The sequence below is a fragment of the Dipodomys spectabilis genome, unplaced genomic scaffold, assembly GCF_019054845.1.
Source record: "Dipodomys spectabilis isolate Male_0828 unplaced genomic scaffold, ASM1905484v1 ptg000504l, whole genome shotgun sequence".
NCBI lineage: Eukaryota > Metazoa > Chordata > Mammalia > Rodentia > Heteromyidae > Dipodomys > Dipodomys spectabilis.
The window spans coordinates 2,722,909-2,745,523 of NW_024871181.1; the positions used below are offsets into that span (position 1 = coordinate 2,722,909).

At 45.6% G+C, this 22,615-nt stretch overlaps 1 protein-coding gene across 1 annotated transcript in view; it reads right to left on the reverse strand.

Moving 5' to 3' along the window:
* Positions 1-14,138, reverse strand: part of Fbxo42 (F-box protein 42) — a 68,985-nt gene extending 54,847 nt beyond the window's left edge. Inside the window, exons 1-2 of the mRNA XM_042669735.1 lie at positions 13,928-14,138; positions 4,981-5,039 (exon numbers count right to left, since the gene is read on the reverse strand). The gene's annotated coding sequence lies outside the window, so the exon portion shown is untranslated. The remainder of the gene's footprint in view (positions 1-4,980; positions 5,040-13,927) is intronic.
* Between the last annotated feature and the right edge of the window lie 8,477 nt (positions 14,139-22,615).

Genomic DNA, 22,615 nt, shown 5'->3' on the forward strand with positions numbered 1-22,615 from the left:
TTAAACCTTCCATTTATGAAGGGGAAACTTAAATGGACAAAGTGAAACAGTATGGAACTTTAGTAAAGCAATAAATTATATGGGTTTTTTTGGTTGTTTTTTTTTGGGTCCGGTCGTGGGGCCTGAACTCTGGGCCTGGGCACTGTCCCTCAGCTCTTCAGTTCAAGGTGAGAGCTCTACCACTTGAGCTACAGCACCACTTCCAGTTTTCTGGTGGTTTATTGGAGATAAGAGTCTCATGGAGAGACTGAGAAGGTGGCTCAGTGGTAGAGCGCTTGCCTTGCATGCATGAAGCCCTGGGTTCGATTCCTCAGCACCACATAAGCAGAAAAAAAAAAGCCGGAAGTGGTACTATGGCTCAAGTGGTAGAGCGCTAGCCTTGAGCTGAAGAACTGAGGGACAGCACCCAGGCCCAGAGTTTAGACCCCACGACCGGACCCAAAAAAAAGAGTCTCATGGAGTTTCCTGCCTGGGCTGGCTTTGAACCGGTATCCTCAGATCTCAGCCTCCTGAGTAGCTAGGATTACGGGCGTGAGCCACCAGTGCAAGGCTTTGCTTGCTTTTTCTGCTAAGGGTATTCTGCCATTTGAGCCACATCTCCACTACTGGCTTTTTGGAGATAAAGAGTCTCATTGACGTTTCCATCCAGGCTGGCTTCAAATTGCAATCCCCAAATCTTAGCTTCCAGCGTACCTAGGATTATAGGTATGAGCGGCCAGCATCCAGCTTTTTCCTTTTTTTTTTTTTAAAAAAAATACATACATATAAGAGGATTTCAGAAAGGATAATTTGCCATGGTAATAATACAGAGAATGATAAGAACAAGAATTCCAGCAGTGCAGGGGGTAAAGTAAACTTGTAGGGCTGGGAATGTGGCTTAGTGTAGAGTTTGCCTAGCATGCATGGAGCCCTGGGTCCAATTCCTCAGTGCCACATCAACAGAAAAAGCTGGAAGTAGTGCTCAAGAACAGTGCCCAGGCCTTGAGTTCAAGTCCCAAGACTAGCAAAAAAAAAAAAAAAGACTTCTGTGACATCTCCCATTGAGTAACAAGTGGCACTGTACATGCAAGGTCTACTGAAGCCTGTGTGCAAAGCCAAGGTTCCAACAGAAGAAGGCTGACATCTTCTTCCCTGCTGTGCTTATTAAGTCTTATTTTTTTTTTCCCCTTTTTCTTCTAAAGACAAGGTCTCACTACATAACTCAGGATGACCTTGAACTTAGTATTTTTCTGGTTCAGCTTCCCCAGTGTTAGGATTACAGGCATGTATCACCATGTCCAGCTACAAAGTGTCTTTTTTCTGGGCAAGGATATGCCATGATTTTTTTTCCCTCTTGAAAACAATTACTTAAAAAGAAAAAATTCACTTAAGAAACATGCAGATGTGGGGGAGGGGAGTAGTGGTAAGTGGGAGAGAATGAGGAGGGGTTACAGTGTTTAAAAAGAAATGTACTCTGCCAGGCACTGGTGGTTCACGCCTGTAATCCTAGCTACTCAGGAGGCTGAGATCTGAGGATCCAGTTCAAAGCCAGCCCAGGCAGGAGAGTCCATTAGACTCATCTCCAATTAACTACCAGAAAACTGGAAGTGGCCCTGTGGCTCAAGTAGTAGAGCGCCAGGCCCAGAGTTCAAGGTCCATGACGAAAGAAAGAAAGAAAGAAAGAAAGAAAGAAAGGAAGGAAGGAAGGAAGGAAGGAAGGAAGGAAGGAAGGAAGGAAGGAAGGAAGGAAGGAAGGAAGAAAGAGGGGGGAGGGAGGGAGGGAGGGAGGGAGGGAGGGAGGGAGGGAGGTAGAGAGGAGAGAAGGAAAGAAAGAGAGAAAGAAAGAGAGAGGGGGGAAGGAAGGAAGGAAGGAAGGAAAGAACTCAGTACCTTACTTATGTACTATAACTCCCCTGTTCATCACCCTTACAATAAAAACTAAATTAAATTTAAGAAATCCATTTCCACATATAATAAATCCAAAACAATGACTATTTACTAAAGAAACAGAATTATAACAACTGAATAATTGAAAATATGAAAGAAGTGCTTCTTTCTTGAGTTAACATCTTAGAGTGAAAAAGAACAGTCCTTTTCTTTGAATGTTTATGTTAGTTAAAGCTGAAGTGAATGACATTCAAAAACAAATGTAGAACAAGAGGATACAAATATCGTTGTAATTACCTCTTTACTGTGTAATAAAAAGTTAATGATTAAAAAAAAGAAAATTGCAAGGAAAAAAATGCAAATAACCACAGTACATTCAGAATTGTTCAAGTATGGAAACCATTAATTCAAGCACACCTTATTTCTCCCTTTCACTCACTTGACAGCAAACTCTTGCCTGCATAGTAAGTTACTGAGCTGCAATTGTATGCCTGCCTTCCCTTGTTTTCCCATTAAGGCACAACTGAAAATGATACTGTTCCCTGGGACCAAGGATGTAGCTTGGTGGCAGATCTAGCACACACAGGCCCAGGGTTCAATCCCCATTACTGTCAATAAAACAAAAACAACTATTTCTTGACAAAGAATAGTCAGAATAGTTTAAGCACAAAGTAAACTTGCTAAATGATAAAGAAGTACAGCTTCATAAACAAACTTTGAAGTAAAACAGACAACTCAAATCTTAATTCCTAAATATCTGACGGAAAAGCTTTATCAAAATGGTCCCCATGGGCGGGAAATGTGGCTTAGTGGTAGAGTGCTTGCCTAGCATGCATGAAGCCCTGGGTTTGATTCCTCAGCACCACATAAACAGAAAGGGCCAGAGATGGTGGTGTGGTTCAAATGTTAGAGTGCCAGCCTTGAGCAAAAAAAGCCCAGGGACACTGCCCAGGCCTTGAGTTCAAGCCCTAGGACTGGCAAAACAAAAACAAAACAAACAAGCAAGCACATACTGGGTGCCAGTGGTTCACGCCTATAATCCTAGCTACTCAGGAGACTGAGATCTGAGGATGGCAATTCAAAGCCAGCTGGGGCAGGAAAGTCTGTGAGACTCTTATCTCCAACCACCAGAAAACCAAAAGTGGAGCTATGGTTCAAGTGGTAGAGCTCTCACCTTGAGCTGAAGAGCTGAAGGCCAGGCCCAGAGTTCAAGGCCCACGACTAACCCCAAAAAAAAGGTCCCCAGACTACTGAATTTTTTTTTCTTTTTTTGGGGGGGTCCAGTCATGGGGCCTGAACTCTGGGCCGGGGCACTGTCCCTCAGCTCTTCAGCTCAAGGCTAGCGCTCTACCACTTGAGCCACAGCGCCACTTCTGGCTTTTTTCTTTTTGCTTATGTGGTGCTGAGGAATTGAACCCAGGGCCTCAGGCATGCAAGGCAAGCGCTCTACCACTGAGCCACCTTCCCAGCCCCCCAGACTGCTGAATTTTATTGAACAGTAAATTGCAATGGGATGAGGGAACTGACACAGAGTAGAATTTTATTTTTCTAAACAAGTGAAAAAATAAAGTGGAGAAAAAAAAGCCAACTATACACAAAGCTCTACCATCTACTACCACCATAGTTTAATAAAAGAACATTCAAAAGTCGGTACCAGTGGTTCACACCTGTAATCATAGCTACTCAAAAAGCTGAGATCTGAGGATCCTGGTTTGAAGCTAGCCCAGGCAGGAAAGTCCATGAGACTCTTATCTCCAATTAGCCACTAAAAAGCCAGATGTGGAGCTGTGGCTCAAGAGGTAGAGCACTAGCAACAAAAGTGGTAGAATATCTGATTAATATCAAGAGGCCCTTAGCTCAAATCCCAGTACCAAAAGAAAAACATAAAAAACAAACCTTAACATAGGGCAAAGTTTGGTATTTTATACCTATAATCCCAGCACTCAAGAGAGTGGTAAGAAGATAGCAGGTTTGAGGCTAGCCCAGGTAACAAAGACCTACTCACAATAAAAAAAAAAAAAAAAAAAATCTAAACCAAACCAAACCTGAACAAGGACTAGGGTTGTAGCTCAATGGTAGAAGATGAGCTTATTTATTAGTACATTTGAAACTTTGAGTTAAATACTCAGCATTGCAAAAACCCAAACAAATTGGAAAATCACAATATCTAAGAAAGGATGATACCTTATTTGGAAGAACTAGAGATGGAATTTGGTGGGTGAGCGCCTGTTTAGTAAGCCCAAGGCAACTAAACAGGGTTCAATCCCCAGCACCAAGGAATTATACAAATATATGCTCCAAGACAATAAAAACTTGAAGTCGTGCCAGGCGCTGGTGGCTCACGCCTGTAATCCTAGCTACTCAGGAGGCTGAGATCTGAGAATCGCGGTTCAAAGCCAGCCCGGGCAGGAGAGACCGTGAGACTCCTATCTCCAATAAACCACCAGAAAACCGGAAGTGGCGCTATAGCTCAAGTGGTAGAGCGCTCGCCTTGAGCTGAAGAGCTGAGGGACAGCGCCCAGGCCCAGAGTTCAAGCCCCACGACCGACAAAAAAAAAAAACAACTTGAAGTCGTATTTTTGGGAATAATTATGTTATATTACATTTTGCTATTTACTTTGTTGAAAAAAATGAAATCCACAATTAAAAATAAGACATATAATCTGGACAGGCCCTGGTGGCTGATGCCAATAAGGCTGAGATCTGAGATTCATGGTTCAAAGCCAGTCTGAGCAAGAAAGTCTATGAAAGTCTCATCTCCAATTAACCACAAAATAGCCAGAAGTAGAGTTATGGCTCAAGTGGTAGAACACCAGCCTTGAACATAAAAGCTTAGGGATAGTGTCTAGGCCCTGAGTTCAAGCCCCAGGCCAAAACACACACACACACACACAAACAAGGAGGGATGTAGGAGGTATGGCTCAAGTAGTAGAGTGCCAGCCAATGATTGAAAGCAACAAATACCAAGTTTGAGTCCCAGTCCCAGACCAAAAAAAAAAGGGAAGGAAGGAAGGAAGGAAGGAAGGGAGGGAGGGAGGGAGGGAGGGAGGGAGGAAAGGAGGGAAGAAGGGAGTAAAAACCTTCCCCTGGGTTAAAAATGACTAAAACAATCACCATTTCATGGCTTCAGTTTTAAGGAGGGCATCTTTCTGGTTCACTCGTCCACTGCAGATCTGTTTCAATAAAAGGAATATGTTTATTAATTTAATGCATTTTACTTTGTATAATCAGTTCTTCATCATGAAATGCTTTTCTCATAAAAAACTAAAATAATTTCTGGATTCTATTCATTTTATTCAACTTTTCATATCCTATACACGTACTTCTGTCAATGCACTGACAGAATGCAAACAGAGGAAGCAAAAGTTAAAAACATATGCTGCATTTGGTAATATTTAATGATTTTAAAGTGTTCCAATTAGAGATAGGGGGTTAACTGAGCAAGGTAATTATCAAGCATCTTTTCAACACAAACATCCACAAATGTAAAGAACAATGTGTACAAGTGGAGGATCTTTGCATCATCTTTATAAGAATGTAGCCCAGGCTCGCATCTAACTGATGATCATTCTGCTTTAGCCTCTCAAGTGCTGCTGCATGTGCTTCCTTATGTGGCTGTTAAAAGACACTATTCTACCCATTGTAAAACTGATTTCACCTGCCTAAAACTAGAAGGCTACTGACAACAGACTATTGTCTAACACCAGAAAACTGACAACAACCAGAAAACTACTGTCTACAACCAAGACTATTGTCTTCAACCACAAGATTACTGGCAACCATCCAAAGACTATTCCAACAACCAGAAGATTACTGTCAACCATCACAAGACTACTGCCATCAACCAGAAGATTATTGTCTATAAGCAGTTACTTTTAGATAAGGTCTTTTTTCGTAAGCCAGTTGAGGTACAGGTCTCACAATACTTCTGCATGGAGCAGCCTTGGGTCACTATCCTCCAATCTCAACCTTCCAAGTAGCTGGGGCGACCAGCATGAGCCACCAGACCCTGCTTAATTTTCATTTATTTTTTTATTTATTTTTGTATGAGGTCAGAGTCAAACTCACTTCAGCTCACTGGCTGGCATTCTACCACCTGAACCATGCCTCCAACTTCTCTGCTTAATTTTTGATGATTATATATCCTGCTTAGTCTGTACTAGTCCTCTGGTTATCTGAAGCCTCGTCTGGTTTCTTTTCTCCTTTCCTAAATGTGGAGGTGACCCCTAAGATTCTATCCTTTTGCCTTCCTTCCTGCCTTGCTTTCTATTTTTTTTGTTGGTCCTGGGGCTTGAACTCTGGACCTGGGTGTTGTTCCTGAGCTCTTCAGCTCAAGGCGAGCCCTCCACCACTTGAGCCACAGTGCCATTTCTGGTTTTCTGGTGGTTTATTGGAGAGAAGAGTCTTGTGGACATTCCTTCCCCGGGCTGGCTTTGAAACCTGATCCTCAGATTTCAGCTTCCTTAGTACCTAGTATTACAGGCGTGAGCCACTGGAGCCCAGCTACATTTTCTCTTTAATCAAGTGTATAGTCTCAAATGTTACCTTTGAGCACTAGATTATGATATCTATGAGGCTAGGGACTGATATGGTCATGTAATGTCTGGCCACCAGTACAGAATCATTTAAATATTTGCTCAGATGGATGGTTGGATGGATGGATACACAGAGCCAAAATCCACCTCTAAGCTTGATTCTCTAAACCTCATTCCATCATTTTCTTATTTCCATTTCCCTCTGGACACCTGATAACAAATTCATACTGCGGACTTCCTGCATCAGAGCTTATATTCCTATTTTTCTCACTCAAAACATGGAAATTATAAGCCGGGCGCTGGTGGCTCACGCCTGTAATCCTAGCTACTCAGGAGGCTGAGATCTGAGGATCGCGGTTCAAAGCCAGCCCGGGCAGGAGAGACCGTGAGACTCCTATCTCCAATAAACCACCAGAAAACCGGAAGTGGCGCTGTAGCTCAAGTGGTAGAGCGCTCGCCTTGAGCTGAAGAGCTGAGGGACAGCGCCCAGGCCCAGAGTTCAAGCCCCACGACCGACAAAAAAAAAAAAAACATGGAAATTATATATCCTATTTTCTTCCTACAACTAATTAGCTATCTAATTTCTCTCACATTCACTCTTCCTTCCAATTTCCTCCACAGCTGCTCTACATCGTCCATACCTTTCCTAACGACTGCCAGAGAGGATAGCCTGGTCCCTGACTCCCTCACTCCTTCCTCTTCAATTTACCTCTCAAATGGTAAAAGACCAGACATAAGTAAAAATGCTGAGGCCCGGGCCCTGAACTCAATCCTCAGTACCAGTATAAAATTAATTAATTAAAATAAAACACCTTAATTACTTTTTGTGTGGGTGTGTGCTGGTCCTGGTGCTTGAACTCAGAGCTTGAGTACTGTCCCTGACCTTTTTTCCTCAAGGCTAGTCATCTACCTCTTGAGCCACAGCTCCATATCCAGCTTTCCTGGTAGTTAACAGAAGATAAGAGTCTCAGGAACTTTCCTGCTCAGACTGGCATTGAACAGTGATCCTCAGATCTCAGTCTCCTGAGTCACTAAGATTACAAGTGTGAGCCACCAGCACCTGGCTTTAACTACTTTTAAGTTATAGTTTAGTGGCCTTAAGTGCATCACCCATAACTATTATGGGTATCAATTACAGAATTTTTTTTTTTTTGGTCCAGTCATGGGATCTGAACTCTGGGCCTGAGCGCTGTCCCTCAGCTCTTCAGCTCAAGGCTAGAGCTCTACCACTTGAGTCACAGCGCCACTTCCGGCTTTTTTCTTTTTGCTTATGTGGGGCTGAGGAATCGAACCCAGGGCCTCAGGCATGCAAGGCAAGCGCTCTACCACTGAGCCACCTTCCCAGCCCCAATTACAGAATTTTTATCATCCCAACTCTACACTCATCAGCCATTAACTTCCCATTCTTCCCTCACCCCAGCTCCTAGCCATCATTTGTCTCTATAAATTTGACTATCTCAAGTAAGCAGAATCAAATATTTCTCCTTGTACATCTGCTTAATTCCACCCATAAGTGCTAAAATCTTGAGTTTCATCTGTCAGCATTTTAAATATACATGTCAAATGATCCATGATTTGATTTTATTTTTTGCTGGTCCTGGGGCTTGAACTTGGCCTGGGAACTATCCCTGAGCATCACTGTGCTCAAGGCTAGCACTCTACCACTTGAGCCACAGCACCACTTCCAGGTTTTTCATGGACTTTCCTGCCCTTGGTTTGCTTCCAACCTGTCCTTTATTGGCTTGGATCCGTAATCCTCAGGTCTTATCCTCCTGATTAGCTAGTATTACAGGTGTGAGCCACCAGCACCAAGCACATGATTTTACTTCTAAGAATATGTCTGAATTAAACACTGACAAAGCTGGACACTGATAGATCACCCTTGTAATCCTAGCTACTCAGGAGGATGAGACTGGGAAGAACGAAGTTTGAAGCCAGTAGGGGCAGCCAAGTCTGTGAGACTCTTATCTTCAATTAACAAGCCATAGTTTACAACTATGTATCCTTAAGGAAAAGAAATAACAAATGAACCTACCCTAGGTGTTCTCCAGAAAGAACTAGACAACAACCTTTAACATAATAATTATTGTTTAAGACTTACCACATTTTTTTTATTATATTACTACTTAAAAACAAAACAAAACCTGGAATCCTGGGTCCTGGTGGTTTTACTACCTAGCTACTGCTCAGGAGGCCAAGATCTGAGGATCATAACTCCAAACCAAGAAAAGGCTGTGTGTGTGTGTGTGTGTGTGTGTGTGTGTGTGTGTGTGTGTGTGTGTGTGTGTGTGTGTGTGTGTGTGTGTGTGTGTGTGTGTGTGTGTGTGTGTGTGTGTGTGTGTGTGTGTGTACTGGTTCAGGGGCTTGAACTCAGGAGGCCAAGATCTGAGGATCATAACTCCAAACCAAGAAAAGGCTGTGTGTGTGTGTGTGTGTGTGCGTGCGTGCGTGCGTGCGTGCGTGCGTGCGTGCGTGCGTGCGTGTGTGTGTGTACTGGTTCAGGGGCTTGAACTTAGGGCACTGTCCTTGAGTTTTTGTGCTCAAGGCTAGCCGTACTCTACCATTTGAGCCACAGCGCAATTCAATTGGAAATAAAAGTCTCACAGACTTTTCTGCCCAGGCTGGCTTCAAACCTCCATCCTCTGATTTCAACTTCCTGCATAGTTAAGATTTACAGGTGTGACCCACCAGTGCCCAGTGGAGACTCTTATTTCTAATTAACCATCAAAAAGCTAGAAGTGGAGCTGTGGTTCAAGTGGTAGAGTGTTAACTTTGAGCACAAAAGATCAGGGACAGCACCCAGGCCCTTAGTTCAAGACCTGAGATGGGCACAAACAAACGAAACAAACAAAAACCCTAGGGGCTAGGCTGGGTATGATACACTCAATAGTAAAGCACTTGCCTACAAGTGTAAGGCTCTGGATCAAATACCAGTTTTTCTCATGCTAGTCCACATTAGAAAGAATAAAAAGCACCACTAGTTGTCACCACCTAGTAATCTAAGCAACTTTAATTACAGTAGCAATGTTTGTATTTGTTGCCTGTATCTATGACTAAGACTGCTGGATGTCTGAGAATGCAGAAATCATCACTGGAGCCTGCAATGTGGGAAGAGAAGTGTCATGACAGTGAATAAATGAATAAAAGGGGAAAGAAAGCTGGGAGCTGGCGACTCATGCCTGCAATCTTAGCTACTCAATAGACTGAGATCTGAGGACCACAGCTGAAAGTCAGTCTGGGCAGGAAAATCTATGAAACTCTTACCTCCAATTAACCAGCAAAAAGCCAGAAGTGGAGGCAGGGCTTTGGCCTTGAGTGAAAAAGCTAAAAGACAGCACCAGGCCCTGAGTTCAAGTCTCAGAACTGGCTAGCACTCACACCCCACACACAAAGGAAGACGGAAAGAAACTCATGACAATTGTTTACTTTTTTGGGGGGGGGCTTGAACTCTGGGCTTGGGCGCTGTCCCTGCACTCTTCAGCTCAAGGCAAGCGCTCTACCGCTTGAACCACAGCGCCACTTCTGGTTTTCTAGTGGTTTATTGGAGATAAGAGTCTCATGGACTTTCCTGCCCTGGCTGGCTTTGACCCACAATCCTCAGATCTCAGCCTCCTGAGTAGCTAGGATTACAGGCGTGAGCCACTGTCGCCCGGCGACAATTGTTGTGTGTGTGTGGTGGTAGGATTTAAACTCAGGCTTGTTTGGCTGATGTTCTACCATTTGAGCCACATCTCTAGCCCAGATTTTTGCTGATTAATTGGAAATGGAGTCTCACAGACTTCTGCCTAGGTTGGCTTTAAACTTAGATCCTCCAGACCTCAGTCTCTTGAGTGGCTAGGATTGCAGGCGTGAATCACCCATTTCGTGACAATGTTTTTTTAGTTTTTATAAGCGAGTTATAGTGGTATACCCCTGGACTGGGTGCATTCCCACTAAAGAGACTGATGTAGGCATACCCAGAGTTCAAAACCATCCTGGGTTAAATTTTAAAAAAAAAATTAAATTTTCTATAAAAAGCAAGTCACTCACCAGGGGCTGGTGGCTCTCGCCTGTAATCCTAGCTATTCAGAGGGCTGAGATTTGAGGATCATGTTTTGAAGCCAGCCTGGGCAGGAGAGTCAGACTCAAATCTCTATTCAAACTATTAAAAAAAAAAACAACAACCCTGAAAGGAAGTGGAGCTATGACTCCACTGGTAAGAGCACTAGCCTTGAGCAAAAAAACAACAACAACATAAAACAACCTCAGGAACAGAGCCCAGGCCCTGAGTTCAAGCCCCAGAACCAACAACAACAACAAAAAGCAAATCAGTCACAAAAGGCAGACTATCTGCAGAATAAGAAAGGCTGGGGGAAGTGACGCTGTGGCTCAAGTGGTGGAGGGCTCGCCTTGAGTTGAAGAGCACAGGGATAGCACCCAGGCCCAGAGTTCAAGACCCATGACTGACGACAAAAAAGAAAGAAAGAAGGAAGGAAGGGAGAGAGGGAGGGAGAAAGAGAGAAAGGAAGGAAGGAAGGAAGGAAGGAAGGAAGGAAGGAAGGAAAGAAGGAAGGAAGGAAGGAAGGAAGGAAGGAAGGAAGGCAGGAAGGCAGGCAGGCAGGCAGGCAGGCAGGCAAGCAGGCTGGAGAGCACTCTCAGCAAGAAGACCTCCTTGACTTCCCTGGTTGGATTCAGTGACCTTCTTATACTACAACAGGCATAGTGGTTGCCTTGTCTGGCTCCCAACCCGGGGCACCTTCAGAATGAAATTGGCTTACCCCAGTATCTCCTTCCCATAATACTTCAAACAGCGGGCCCTTCAAAACATACTGCACAGGGCTAAGATATAGCTCAATGGCAAAGCACTTGCCTAGCAAGTGCAACATCCTGGGTTCTATCTCCAGTACCAAAAAAGAAAATAAAAATACTGCACAGGCTAAAAATAGTCAACCTCATGTTTACCTTTTATTTTACATCTACAAAGCCCCTTCACAAACATTAATATCATCATTGAACCAAATGGCTTTCAGTTTTTATAAAGAGTTGTCAAGCGGGTACTGGTAGCTCAGGCCTGCAATCCTAGCTACTCAGGAAGCTCAGATCTGAGGATCGAAGTTCAAAGCCAGCCCAGGCAGGAAAGTCCATGAGATATTAATCTCCAATTAACCACCAGAAAACCGTAAGTGGAGTTGTGGTTCAAAGTGGTAGCCTTGAGCAAAAGAGGTCAGGGACAGCATTCAGGCCCTGAGTTCAAGACCCATGACCGACAAAAAAAAATTGTCAATTTATGAAAACATAAAAAATAGATAGTTAACCTATTCTTTTTTTTTTTGAGGGGATGCTTGAACTCAAGTTCTGAGTGTTATCCCTAAGTTGTTTTTGCTCAAGGCTAGCACTCTACCACTTGAGCCACAGCTCCACTTTGGCTTTTTGGGTGGTTAACTGGAGATAAAGAATTTCACAGATTCTGCTGTTGAGGCTGGCTTCAAACTATGATCCTCAGATCTGCACCTCTTGAGTAGCTAGGATTTCAGGCATGAGCCAAAGGCACTGGGCTCATGACCCTTTATTAGCAAGTTAATATAGAGAATAGCTCTCCAAGCCTGGCGCTGGTAGCTCACACCTAGCTACTCAGGAGGCTGAGATTTGAGGATCAGGTTCAAAGCCCACCTAAGCAGGAAAAAGTCCAGGAGACTCTTACCTCCAATAAACCACTAGAAAACCGGAAGTGGCGCTGTGGCTCAAGCAGTAGAGGGCTCACGTTGGGCTGAAAAGCACAGGGACAGCACCCAGGCCCAGAGTTCAAGCCCCGCGACCGACCAAAAAAAAAAAAGAGAGAGAGAAAGAGACTACCTCTCTGATTCACTACTGTTGGTTCAAGTTTACCTCTTCAGCCAAGGCACTAAAATTTCTATTTAATAAATTTAATCTGACTTAATAGGAAAGTAAAAATGGCCATAGAACTAGTTAATATTAAGTGAAATAGTTGCCATTTAACTTAATAGTTGTCATTAAAACCTTTTTTTTTTTCATTTATTTCACCAGTACTGTTGTTTGAACTCAGAGCCTGGGCATTGTCCCTTAGTTGGTGCCCTACCACTTGGGCAACACTCCTCTTTTGGCTTTTTGATGGTTAACTGGAGATGAGTCTCCTGGACTTTCCTGCCTAGGCTGGCTTTGAACTGGGATTCTAAGATCTCAGCCTCATGAGTAGCTAGGATTACAGCCACTCAATGAGCCACTGATGCTGGCTTAGCATAACACACCCATGCACAGTGTAGACTGCTTAACGTATTTGCGTCGGATAAGTAAACAGTGAAAAACACAAAAATCATCACACACCACAGAAAAATGCCAGAACTGATCATATGAACAAGTTAGGATACAGTCACACATCACTCTTCAATGTAAAACCTACAGACTGAATTCTAAATAATGAGATCTCTTCTCAAATTTTCTTTGTCCCTTTAAATACATGATGTCATCATTCTTAAGCACAAGCAAAATCAATTCCTTACAAAAAGATATTTGGTGTTTCTGAGCAAAAGCACAATTCCACCCTTCTTCAAGAATCAGATCATCTTTCCTGAGAGAAACCTACATCAGTCTCCCAATTAGCCCTAGAACATCTGCTACAGAAAAGTTGTGCTCAGAAATGAGCGACAAGCACAGCCCATATCACTGCCAGGAAGTGAAAATTGGCCACGTATCTGATCTTCCCCTAGAACGATCGGGAATCCCACCACAGAAAAGTCCTAAGGCTTGGGCAATTAAGAAATGAAGCTGTTCTTCCCCTACAAGCCCGGACACTCCACAGACAAAGCCGTCAGTGTATTCGGAAGCTTCCTCAAGGCGAAGTCCGTGAGCGTCCAAGTTACTCGGCCGGAGACTATCCAGGTTCTGCGGTTGTGTTTTCTCCATTCACACGCTGGTTCCCACCCCCTCCACCGCGGCGCGGGGGCCCGAACCCACCCTCACCTTTCCGGGAAGACTGACGACGAAGACGGCTATCTCCAAGCGGAGGAGACCCGCAGTGCCCACGTCTCGGAAAGCGCCAGGCTCCGTATTTCTCAAGGTATTTTTATCTCTTTTCTCGGGTAATCCAGTTCCAAATCCAGCCCTTGGGAGAGGCTGTTCCGCCCCCCGCCCCCCGCACCGCACCCCCAATGCCGGCGACCACCCTTCTCCCGGCTCTTCTCCTAAAGAGTTAAGGCTTTGCGGGGGGGGGCGGGGTGAGACTATGGGACACCCCTAAAGCCATCCGTGCCCTGGCCGCACCCCCCCCCGCCCCCACTTCGTGGCTCGGCCGAGGGGACGCGAGCCGCTCTCCGAGGACACGGGGACAGGTCCGCATCGGTCCCACCCCCTCCCCAGCCTCACCCAGGGGAACCGAGGATGACGACCACAGGTCCCGCGAACCCGCAGGACGACCCCCGCCCCGCGCACCACGCAGGGCCAGCGCCCGTCTCCCGGCACCCCCCCCCGCCCCCGGGGGCATAAAGGGCCGGAGGCGCCGCTCCCGCCCGCCCGAGGGGGAGAGGCCTCACCTGCCCGCCCGCTCCACGCCCTCGGGCTCGCCTCGCTGGCGACGGTGACGCGAGAACCGGCGACGGGACCCGAGCAGAGGCACCTGGCCTCACACCGCGCTCGACGTGCTCGGGATGGGGGGGACAACCCTCACAGCTGGCGGGACCCCGGGCCACCAGGAGCCGCCATCTTCCTCCACTCAAACGCCGCCTCTGCCGCCGCCGCCGCCGCCGCCGCTGCTCTGGCCGGAGGAAGACAGCCCGGGATGCGCATGCGCTGGAGCACGGCGCGGAGGCGACGCGCGCGCACTCACGTCAGCGCGGCGGGACGGCGCGGGGCGGCCGCTGGGCGGCGCCATGTTGAGAAGGGCCGCCGCGAACCTGCGCCCAGGCTCGGCTTGCACGGACCTGAGCGGCCCCCCCACCCCCTCCCTAGAGTGAGCCTGAACCAGACATTTCAGCCAGGAAGTGAGCTCACTCACTTACACCTCTGGCCGCCCCGTGAGCACAGAGGAGGGCGCGCCCTTGGATGTGGGGGGGGGGGGTGCAGGGAGGGGAGGAATGGGGGTCGCGTTAGATTGCATTGCTTGAATTGTGCAAGTGACACCTCTGAACACCGGACTGGTGACTCTCGCCTGTAATCTGGCTACTCAAGAGACTCAGATCTGTGGATCGCGGTTCGAAGCCACCCTCGGCCGAAAAGGCTGTGAAACTCTTTATCTCCAATTAGCCACCAAAACGCCGGAAGTGGGGCTGTGGTTCAAGCAGTAGAGCGCTAGCCTTGAGCAAAAAGGTGAAGGGAGCCGGGCGCCGGTGGCTCACGCCTGTAATCCTAGCTACTCAGGAGGCTGAGCGCTGAGGATCGCGGTTCAAAGCCAACCCGCAGGAAAGTCCGTGAGACTCTTCAATAAACCACTAGAAAATGGGAAGTGGTGCAGCAGAACACTTTCCTTGAGCTGAAGAGCTGAGGGACAGCTCCCAGGCCCAGAGTTCAGGCCCAATGACCGACAAAAAAAAAAAAAAAAGGTTAAGGGACACCACCCAAGCCCTAAATTCAAGCCCCAGGACAGACTGACAGACACACACACAGAGTTCCACACGACTAACTACATATCCTCCTCTTGTGCATCTGATGGGCATTTTTTTTTGTGAGCTTAGCACGGGTATTTCTGTGGTAAGTGCCAGAAGTGCCTGCATTTTAAGTGGAAGTACCTAATATACAAGACAAACATGAACCGTCTCTCAGACATACTTCACAAGAAACCAAAGTGCACACGTTAGACTCTCTACTAGTACCCAATGTTATAACTGCCCACAGTTTGTTGTTCTTATTTGGGAGGAGGGGTGAATGAGCTGGTACTGGAGTTTGAATTCAGGGCCTCATGCTTGCCTTAGCAAACACACTACCATTTGGGCCATGTCACCAGTCTTGACTGTGCCAACTTTTTGAACTTTCAAAGGATAAAACTTTAAGACATTCTCAATTTTAGAATTCTGTTGGTCCTATCATTCCACAGGTGCATAAACAGACCAAAAAGAGGAAAACATTTGACCAAGATCTCCAAAAGGTCTCTATGATTAATAGTGCTGACCTTCTGGCTGCCTATTTAATGAAAAGCTATTTCCTTTGCAGCATCTTCAAATGAGTACCAAGATTTAGATCTTTTTGGTCTCCTTTGGAACTCAATCTCAAGGAAAAAAAAAGAAAAAAAAATTCAGGGGCTGGGATGTTGGCTCAGTGGTAGAGTGCTTGCCTTGCATGCCTGAGGCCCTGGGTTTGATTCCTCAGCACCACATAAGCAAAAAGAAAAAAGCTGGAAGTGGTGCTATGGCTCAAGTGGTAGAGCGCTAGCCTTGAGCTGAAGAGCTGAGGGACAGCGCCCAGGCCCAGAGTTCAGGCCCCACGACTGACCAGACCCAAAAAAAAAAAAAGAAAAAAAAAAAAATTCAATCCCAGGAATGCCCAATTCCTTTTGTTAAGGTTCAGAAAATGTAGGGAACTATCTCCCTCTACTGGTAACATGGTATAACTACAAAAGGTTAGAAAAATAGGGTGATAACAAGTTGTCATGTCTAAAACGAACTTTACAACTTTGGGGGGGGGAGGCTGGGAAGGGATGGGAAGAGGAAACAAAGCAGGAGGCTACAATGCTTGATAAGAAATGTACTCATTATCTTGCCCATCTAATTGTAACCCCTCTGTACAGTATTTTCACAATAAAAAATAAATAAAATTAAAAAAAAAAAAATAGAGTGAGCCTTGGTGGCTCTCGCCGGTAATCCTAACTACACAGGAGGCTGAGATCCGAGGATTGCGGTTCAAAGCCAGCACCCGCAGGAAAGTTCGTGAGGCTCTTTTCTCCAATTAACCACCCCCAAACCAGAAGTGGCACTGAGGCTCAAGTGGTAGAGTGCTAGCCTTGAGCTGAAGAGCTGAGGGACAGCGCCCAGGCCCAGAGTTGAAGCCACATGACTGACAAAAAACAAAACAATAGGGTATAAGGTGGTCTATTACATTTAGAGAAAACTAAAGAACCTCAAGAACAAGATTTCAGATGATGTCTGAGAGTTTCATCCATCTTGCTGTCACAAGACTCAGGAGAATTCACTTTTTTTTTTTTTTTGCCAGTCCTGGGGCTTGAACTCAGGGCCTGGGCACTGTCCCTGAGCTTCTTTTGCTCAAGGCTAGCACACTAGCACCTGAGCCACTGTTCCACTTCCGGCTTTTTCTGTGTATGTGGTACTGAGGAATCGAACCCAGGGCTTCATGCATGCTGCGGGGAATATGGCTTAGTGGCAGAGTGCTTGCCTAGTGTATATGAAGCCCTGAGTTCAAATATATATACATATATGTATGTATGTGCATATATATACATATATACATATATGTATGTGTGTGTGCATATGTATGTATGTGTATATATATATATATATATATATATATATATATATATAATGAGTTCACAGTGGTTGCCAGTAGTTCAGGCCTGTAATCCTAGCTACTCAGGAGGCTGAGATATGATGATGGTTACAAGCCAGCTGGGTCAGGAAAATACATGTGACTCTAAGCACCAGTTAACCACCAAAAAGCCAGACGTGGAGCTGTGGATCAAGTGTTAGAGCTCAAGCTTTGAGCACCAAAGCTCAGGGACAGCAACCAGGCTCTGAGTTTAAGCCCCAGAACTGACCACCCCAAAAAAGGGGAGGAGTTTTCACAAGAGAACATGTTCCAAATAAATAATGATTCCAGAGAATAGACAAGACAAACTATTTTATCCTTGAAGATGATGAGGCAGTTAGCAGAATTAGTTGGGTTTCAGAGAATTTATGGGTATGGGGTCTTTTGTTGTTGTTTTTTGGTCAGTCATGGGATTTGAACTCTGGGCCTGGGCACTGTCCCTCAGCTCTTCAGCTCAAGGTGAGAGCTCTACTACTTGAGCTACAGTACCACTTCTGGTTTTTTGGTGGTTAGTTGGAAGAGTCTCATGGACTTTCTGCCTGTGCTGGCTTTGAACCGCAATCCTCCGATTTCAGCTTCCTGAGTAGCTAGGATTACAGGCGTGAGCCAGTGGGGCCCGACTGTGTGTATGTTTTAATGTATGTTAGAAATGCTCCATCACTTCAGCCACCCCTTAGCCTTTTAGGATTTTTTTTTTTTTTTGGCTTACATTCCTCCATACCACTTCCTTTCCCTTTCTAAGAAATAGCATCACCAACAGGTTTTTTTGCTCTGTTTTCATTGTTGTAGATAGTCCATTTTGACAGTATTCAATCTTTTTTTTTAACCAGTACTGGGGCTTGAATTCAGGATGTGGGCTTTGTCCTTTAACTTTCAAGACTGGTGCTCTACCACTTCAGCCTCATCTCTACTTCTGCTGGCTTTTTTTTTTCTTTTTTGTCATCTGTGGGGCCTGAACTCTTGGCCTGGGCGCTGTCCCTCATCTCTTCAGCTCAAGGCTAGTGTTCTACCACTTGAGCACAGCACCACTTCTGGCTTTTTCTGCTTATGTGGAATCGAACTCAGGGACTCATGCATGCATGTGAGGCAAGCACTCTACCACTGAGCCACCTTCCTAGCCCCCACTTCTGGCCTTTTGATGCTTATTTGGAGATAAGAGTCTCTGGGACTTTCCTGCACATGCTGGCTTTTTTTTTTTGGTCGGTCGTGGGGCTTGAACTTTGGGCCTGAGTGCTGTTTCTCAGCTCTTCAGCTCAAGGCTAGCACTCTACCACTTGAGCTACAGCACCACTTCCTGTTTTCTGGTGGTTTATTGGAGATAAGAGTTTCACAGACTCTCTTGCCCGGGCTGGCTTTGCACCGTGATCCTCAGATCTCAGCCTCCTGAGTAGCTAGGATTACAGGCGTGAGCCACTGGTGCCCGGCCACACCTGCTGGTTTTGAGTCTCAATGCTTCCATCTCTACCTCCTGAGCAGGCAGGCAGGACTACAGGTGTGAGCCACCAACACTAGTCTCAGTTGTCATCTTCTTTATTTATTTTTTTTGGTCAGCCCTGGGGCTTGAACTTAGCACCTGGGCACTGTCTTTGAGTTTATTTGCCCAAGTCTAGCACTCTACCACTTGAACCACAGCGACACTTCCAGCATTTTCTGTTTATGTGGTACTGAGGAATCAAACCCAGGACTTCGGGCATGGTGTGCAAGCACTCTACCACTAAACCATATTCCCAGTCCTCTCAGTTTTCATTCTTTTCCCAGGCACACATCCTTTTCCTAGACCCTACTGGCCCACAGAGTCTATTTCTTTTCCTCTCGTTCCCCTACTGATTATCAGCTTTGCTGCGTTTCTCTGTGCTGCTCTCATATATACCTGCAATGTGTTACTGTTATTTACCCTCTTTCTTTTTTCATTCTCCCTGCTTCTTCTTCTGAGTAATCTCTTAGCTTGATTCATGTTCTATGTTTAACAATCTAAGTCATTATATGTATGGATATTTTATTTATGTACATTCCATGAGTATAAATGTCCTTTAGCTTTTTTTGCTTAAGGCTAATAACACTTTATCACTTGAGTCACACCTCCACTTCTGGCTTTGTGGTGATTAACTGGAAATAAAAATCTCATGGACTTTCCTGCCTAGGCTGGCTTCTAACTGAGATCTGAGGATCTCAGCCTCCTAAGTAGCTAAGATTGCAGGCATAAGCCATGAGTGACTGGCTCTAGACTATCTATGTAGCGAAGACAATAAGGAGCCTAACTATAAAACTGGTGCCGGGCATAGGTGGCTCATACCTATAATCCTAGCTATTCAGGAGGCTGAGATCTAAGGATCATGGTTTGAAGCCAGGCTGGGCAGAAAAAGTCCCCATGAGATTCTTATCTCCAATTAATCACTCAAAAAACAGAAGTGGTACTGTGGCTCAAGTGGCAGAGTTCTAGCCTTGAGTACAAAGAGACTTAGGGACAGCACCCAGGCCCTCCCTGAGTTCAAGCCCCACAACTGACCAAAAAAAAAAAAGGAACTGGAAAGGACTGGACATGTTGCTCAAGTGGTAGAGCACCTGTCTAACAAACATGGCTTGAGTTCCATCCCCAGTACAGCTAATAAAAGAGGGAAAAATAGCCAGGTGCCAGTGGCTCACACCTGTAATCCTAGCTACTCAGGAGACTGAGATCTGAGGACTGAGGTTCAAAGCTAGCCTGGTCAGGAAAGTCCATGAGACTCTTATTTCCAATAAACCATTGAGAAAACCAGAAGTAGTGCTATGGCTCAAGTGGTAGAGCACTAGCCTTGAGCTAAAGAGCTGATGGACAGCACTCAGGCTCAGAGATCATGCCCCACAACCAACAACAACAAAAAAAAGAGAAGTGGGGGGAATAGTGGACTGAAGATGGATCTGGATATGAACAAAATTTCAGACAAAAAGTTGTAAAACTAGAGAATTGGGAGTATATCACTTTAGCTTCTCAGTGAAGAGTAATATTCAACAATATGATTACAATTCAAAATAATCACTAAGAAATACTAACAGCAAAATTTCACAACAGGAAGTGGTTACTTTATTAAGATTAATAGCATACTAAAAATATAAGGGAAACTACATGCTAAGTCATACAACCTGGTTCTGGTAGCCTAATGCAACACTACCATCAATCACATATTTCTAATGCTGATAGGACCTAGGAAGAATGTTGAGCCACTAGCTCATGCCTGTAATCCTAGTTACTCAGGAAGCTGAGATCTAAGGATACTGGTTTGAAGCCAGCCCAAGCAGAAAAGTCCATGAAACTTCTATCTCCAGCTAACCACTAAAAAACTTGAAGTGGTGCTGTGGCTCAGAGTGGTAAAGTGCTAGCCTTGAGCAAAAGAGTTCAGAGACAGTGTCCAGGCCCCATGTTCAAGCCCCAAGATGGAAAAAGAGTAGTGTTAGATGGCTGGATGGTTGGAGTACTGCTTTATAATTAGAAAACACTGTGATCAGGCCGGTTGCTAGTGGCCTGTAATCCTAGCTACTCAGGAGGGCTGAGATCTGAAGATCACGGTTCAAAGCCAGCTCAGCAGGAAAGTCCATGAGACTCTTATCTCCAATAAACCACTAGAAAAATGGAAGTGGTGCTGTGTCTCAAGTGGTAGAGCTCTTGCCTTGAGCTGAAGAGATGAGGGACAATGCCCAGGCCCAGAGTTCAAGCCCCACGACCAACAGAGAAAAAAAAAAAAAAGAATCTAGTGAACTTTTCTGTCTGAGCTGGCTTCAAACCACAACCCTCAGATCTCAGCCTCCAGAGTAGCTAGGATTACAGACAAGAGCTACTAGCACCTGGCCAACATGGTTTGAGATTCCATCTTAATTAATAAGCAGGGCACTGGTGGATTATAGGAATTGATGATCCTTGTCCTGGAAGAGTTGCCAAACAGCTGTTATTTGGAATTAATGATGGTCCAGGAAGGAGGCTTCCAAAAGGGAAGCAGCCTCCACCTGGTCCTTGGGAGCTAACTTCTTTTTTTTTTTGTCGGTGGTGGGGCTTGAACTCTGGGCCTGGGCGCTGTCCCTTAGCTCTTCAGCTCAAGGCGAGCGCTCTACCACTTGAGCTACAGCGCCACTTCCGGTTTTCTGGTGGTTTATTGGAGATAGGAGTCTCACGGTCTCTCCTGCCTGGGCTGGCTTTGAACCGCGATCCTCAGATCTCAGCCTCCTGAGTAGCTAGGATTACAGGCGTGAGCCACCAGCGCCCGGCTGGGAACTAACTTCTTAAAGCTGCATAAAAGAATTTGAAGATCAAGAAAGTTCATTAGTAAAGCAAAGTAAAGGAAACAGTGAAAGATAGTACACACATATACATGAATGGAAGCATGTCTAATAGCAGGTGCAATGAGTGTTCTAACATCATGAGGATTTATAGTAGAAAAGTAGGTTGGGGTTTGGCTCATGTTTACCCTGGGATGTGTGCTCATTCCCCTTTGATCTGATACCTGGTACGGTTAATCATTCTTGCTGTTATACCGTTTACCAACTGGGCCCAGAGATTTCAGAGTTGAGTCATTATGACATAGATGTCTGAGCATCCCTTTGAACTTGGGCTAGGGAACATCCAGCCCAAGGGCCCAAAAAAGCCCTCAAAATCACTTAGGACAGGATGGGACAGACACGACATATTTGCTTCTTTTTTTGGGGGGGGGGTCCGGTTATGGGGCTTGAACTCTGGGCCTGGGCGCTGTCCCTCAGCTCTTCAGCTCAAGGCTAGCTCTCTACCACTTGAGCCACAGCGCCACTTCCGGCTTTTTTCTTTTTTGCTTATGTGGTGCTGAGGAATTGAACCCAGGGCCTCATGCATGCAAGGCAAGCCTTCTACCACTGAGCCACCTTCCTAGCCCCCATATTTGCTTCTTGTTGGTTGCTCTTGGCTTGTCTGCTTATACATTTATTGATAATATTATATGCTCTGTGAATAATGTTATAAATGTCCAAGTGGCTCTTGGCAGAAAAATGTCCCCCACCTCTACATGGGTCCTGCCAGATGTTTCTTTCAGGACAGCGTCCATCTTTTTTTTTCTTTGTCCATTGTGGGGCTTGAACTCTGGGCCTGGGTGCTGTCCCTGAGCTCTTCAGCTCAAGGCAGGCACTCTACTGCTCAAATCACAGTGCCACTCTGTTTTTCTGGTGGTTAATTGGAGATAAGAGTCCTACTGACTTTCCTGCAGGGGCTGGCTTTGAGCTGTAATCCTCAGATCTCAGCCTCCTGAGTAGCTAGTATTACAGGTGTGAGTCACCAGTGCCCAGCAGGTGTCCATTCTTTTCATTTTTTGTTGTTGTTGTTGATGGTGGTGGTGATGGTCATGGGGCCTGAACTCTGGGCCTGGGCACTATCCCTTAGCTCTTCAGCTCAAGGCTAGTGCTCTACCACTTGAGCCACAGCACCACTTTCGGATTTTTCTGCTTATGTGGTGCTGAGGAATCGAACCCAGGGCCTTGTGCATGCAAGGCAAGCACTGTGCCACTGAGCCACCTTCCCAGCCCTTTCCCACTTAAAAAAAAATCTTTTGTGTTGCTGTTTACCGCTAATAGTGTCTGGGTTCTGATTAGTGGGTCTCTCTTCTGTTTTCTGTAAGGGCATGTGCCACCGATTTAGCACCCTGTCCTAATTTCTTCATTCTTTAGTCCTTACTTGCTCATTCTTTTGTAGCCCTTCACCCCCTATTTCATGGCTGGGTTTGGTTCATCAGCTTATCCTGCCACTTTCAAGTTTTATA